The following is a 5,000-nucleotide window of genomic DNA, read 5'->3' as shown; positions in this document are numbered from 1 at the left end:
ACACACACACACACACAACACACACACACACACACACACACACACACACACACACACACACACACAACACACACACACACAACACACACACACACACACACACAACACACACACACACACACACACACACACACACACACACACACACACACACACACACACACAACACACACACACACACACACACACACACACACACACACAACACACACACACACAACACACACACACACAACACACACACACACACACACACACACACACACACACACACACACACACACACACACAACACACACACACACAACACACACACACACACACACACACACACACACACACACACACACACACACACACACACACACACACACACACACACACACACACACACACACACACACACACACACACACACAACAGGCCTAGTGTCTAATCGACATGTGCCTAGGACAAAATGGTAACTAAAATGGTAACTAACTAACACACACACACACACACACACACACACACACACAACACACACACACACAACACACACACACACACACACAACACACACACACACAACACACACACACACACACACACACACACACACACACACACACACACACACACACACACACACACACACACAACACACACACACACACACAACACACACACACACAACACACACACACACACACACACACACACACACACACACACACACACACACACACACACACACACACACACACACACACACACACACACACACACACACACACACACATATCGTAGGGGTTCTTAAATGGAGATATCGAGGGTTGAAGGTAGACACACTTGTTGGATGGTAACGACATATATTGTCAGACTGAGATGATGGGAGATGGAGTCCAGCCTCTGCCTGTCCTAGCCTGGATGTCTACGCCGACTGAGAGGGAGGCAGAGGTACGACCGTACACATGCGCATCCCGTGACGTCACACAAAGTCACAGGCCTAGGGATCTCCTATCTAAAGCACATGGATGATACTGATGTGCTATACAACACAGGGATCAGCAACTATGTTGACAGCTCGGTCATGTTACGTATGTCGTCTCGACATACACTACTATCTTATAGGCTGAACAGGCAGGCGGTTCTGAGCTGATACTATACAATAACAAATTCATATATAACTTAGAACTAATGGATGGTATCATAATGGTTGTTAACGTAATGAGTTTTAACGTAATGCATTACAAACTATAAGAACAAATCATTGTACAATACCTGGAGTTTACCTGGAGAGAGTTCCTGGGGTCAACGCCCCCGCGGCCCTGTCTGTGACCAGGCCTCCTGGTGGATCAGAGCCTGATCAACCAGGCTGTTGCTGCTGGCTGCACGCAAACCAACGTACGAGCCACAGCCCGGCTGGTCAGGAACCGACTTTAGGTGCTTGTCCAGTGCCAGCTTGAAGACTGCCAGGGGTCTGTTGGTAATCCCCCTTATGTATGCTGGGAGGCAGTTGAACAGTCTTGGGCCCCTGACACTTATTGTATGGTCTCTTAACGTGCTAGTGACACCCCTGCTTTTCATTGGGGGGATGTTGCATCGTCTGCCGAGTCTTTTGCTTTCGTAGTGAGTGATTTTCGTGTGCAAGTTTGGTACTAGTCCCTCTAGGATTTTCCAGGTGTATATAATCATGTATCTCTCCCGCCTGCGTTCCAGAGAATACAGGTTTAGGAACCTCAAGCGCTCCCAGTAATTGACGTGTTTTATCTCCGTTATGTGTGCTGTGAAGGTTCTCTGTACATTTTCTAGGTCAGCAATTTCACCTGCCTTGAAAGGTGCTGTTAGTGTGCAGCAATATTCCAGCCTAGATAGAACAAGTGACCTGAAGAGTGTCATCATGTGCTTGGCATCCCTCGTTTTGAAGGTTCTCATTATCCATCCTGTCATTTTTCTAGCAGATGCGATTGATACAATGTTATGGTCCTTGAAGGTGAGATCCTCCGACATGATCACTCACAGGTCTTTGACGTTGGTGTTTCGCTCTATTTTGTGGCCAGAATTTGTTTTGTACTCTGATGAAGATTTAATTTCCTTTAATTTCCATATCTGAGTAATTGAAATTGAAATATGGGTGGAATTGATCGATCTGTATTCATGCACTCTACGGATTCTGAGGAAGAATAAATATATATATACAAGGTGAAATTAACAGCAAAGGCATCTGGTGCACTCAGACTATTACTGTCAAATTCTCAGAATACGGAGGGAACGTGAATATGAAAAAAAAAAAATCTGAAAAAAACTAATCAGTTAATAACAAACAGTTGACAATTTACTTCATCTCAGACATCTAGTTATACAGACTATGTACATTTAAACCCAATTCTGCGAGGGTGAGGTTTACATATGCAGAATGGTTATCATCTCTGGGAGGATCGAATTCCTCTGCAATGGCTAACACATGCCTCGACTGAGGGAGATTTGAACGAGTATCTACAAAAGATACTTGTGGGTTTCTCATTACTTGTCGAGTATGCAAGGAGTAACGACATTCAGGTTGATTATCTGACTGAGTATCTGAGGTAGAGGGTACAGAGTCAAGAGGATTTTCAGCATCTGTCAGATTAGTCTGGGTAGCAATATCATCAACATCGCATACTAATTTCATATGATCTAAATGTGATTCTTTGTACTTACCAGTACTAATTTCTCTAACCTTATACTTATTACCAGAGATATGTTCTACAACTCGATAAGGTTCGACAAACTTTTGATCGAGCTTAGGCATTGCGGATGTTTTGTTGAAGTTTGTCAGCATTACTCTTGAACCTACTTTGACTTTGATGGTTTAGCATGGCTATTAGTTACTCTAGTAAATTCTGCTGTTGATTTATGAAGTGTTTCACGGATTCTTCTAAAAACACTTTGAGCCATGCTGGTATGAGTTGCTACGAAATCATCAGGGTTGTAATTAGGTTTCGGAGTGGAATATAACAACTCATAGGGTAAATGCTTGTCTACACCATACAATGCATAATGTGGAGTATCACCTATGGAAGCATTGTAAGCAGAATTTATGACACATTGGACATCTGGTATGACTTCATCCCAAGTTTCACTATTGGGGTTGATAGTGGCTCTCAGGACATCAAGTACTTTCTTATTGGTTCTTTCGGCTAACCCATTGCTGGCAGGATGATGAGGAGCAATGGTGGATTTAGAGATCTTGTATAAAGTACACAAATTTTCAAGAATCTCATTACAGAATTCACCTCCATTTTCTGTTACTAAGGACTTTGGGGTGGCATGCCTGCAGATAATGCATTCTTTAAACGCTTTAGCTACTTGTCTCTGCAGTCTTATCTGCAATAGGAACTAACTCACAATATCTGGTGAAATGGTTTACCATAACACACAGATGTTTGTTGCCTTGGAGGGAACATTTAAAATTGGTTAACAAGTCAAGGGCAACTCTTTCCCACGGTTCGCTAGTGGTTGGGTACACTTGGATTGGATTAGGACCATTGACATTTTCTTTATGTTGCATACAGACACTACATTTCTTAACATACTCGGAAATGTCAGTTGCCATACGTGGCCAAAAGTATTTCATTCTGGCTTGTTTCACAGAACGATCCATACCAGGGTGTGCAACACCTGGTGCATCATGAACTAGCTGCAGAGCTACGTTCACTAGTGACTGTGGAATTACTAACTGGTATACCCTTCTACTTGGAGTACCCAACTCGGCTGTTCGATACAGTAATTTTTGGCTCCTTACAAAGTCACTAATGGGTGCTGGTGGCTTCACAGTCAGAATAAGATCTTCCTGGAGCAGGAATCGAATCACCAGAACACAAGGGATCGGTTCTTTCTTACTGGAGGAATGAACAAACTCGGTGGAGTGGATGACTCCACCCGGTTGAAAAAATTAACGCTATAACACGCAATATGAGCAAGGGAGAACGAATCTACTATCACACAGACACACCCATACACACACACATACACACACACACACATACACACACACACACATGCACACATACATACACACATACACACACACACACACACACACACACACAGGAACAAGCACTTGTAAGCTGTAGTACACACATACACAGGATTTCACACCTTCCTGTGAACTGACCATCTAAACCTCGCTCCTTCTCTCTCTCCCCCTCTCTCCCTCTCTACCTATCTCTCTCTACCTATTTCACTCTTTACCTATATATCTCTCTCTACCTGTCACTCTCTACCTATCTCTCTCTCTCTCTTCCCTCTCCCATCTCTCCCCTCTAACATCTCTTCCCTCTAACACCTCCCCCCCTTTAACATCTCTCCCCCTCTAACATCTCTCCCCTCTCCCTTTTTCCATTTCTCTCCCCTCCTCCCCTCTCTCTCCCCCTAGCATCTCTCTCCCCTAGCCTCTCTCTCCCCTCTCTCTCTTCCGTTTCCCCTCTTTCCCCCCTTCTCCCCCTCTCTTTGCCTTCTCTCTCTCTCTCTCTCGCTCTCCCCATTTTCCCTTCTCACTCTCCCCCTCTCCTACCCTTCCCTTCTCTCTCTCTCCCCCCTCTCTCTCTCACTCTCTCTCACTCTCTCCCTCTCTCTCACTCTCTCTTCTCCTTTTTCCTTCTCACTATCCCCCTCTCTCTTTCTACCTTCTCTCTCTCTCTCTCTCTCTCTCTCTCTCTCTCTCTCTCTCTCTCTCTCTCTCTCTCTCTCTCTCTCTCTCTCTCTCTCTCTCCATCTCTTCCCCATTTTTCCTTCTCACTCTCCCCCTCCCCTTCCCTTCTCCTCTCTTTCCCCCTCTCACACTCTCCCCCTTTCCCTTCTCACTCTCCCCCTCTCTCTCTCCTACCTTTCCCTTCTCTCTTCTCTCACGAAAAAAAAATGGTGGGGACTCGCAGGAACCAGGGATCAGATGAGAATGGTTCTGGTAGGGAGGAGTGGATGGGTCCCGCAGGGGTCAGTCCTAGGACCAGTGCTGTTTCTGGTATTTGTGAACGACA

This window comes from Cherax quadricarinatus, chromosome 79, assembly GCF_038502225.1.
Source record: "Cherax quadricarinatus isolate ZL_2023a chromosome 79, ASM3850222v1, whole genome shotgun sequence".
Classification (NCBI taxonomy): Eukaryota; Metazoa; Arthropoda; class Malacostraca; order Decapoda; family Parastacidae; genus Cherax; species Cherax quadricarinatus.
Note: the sequence above shows the minus strand (reverse complement) of the source record.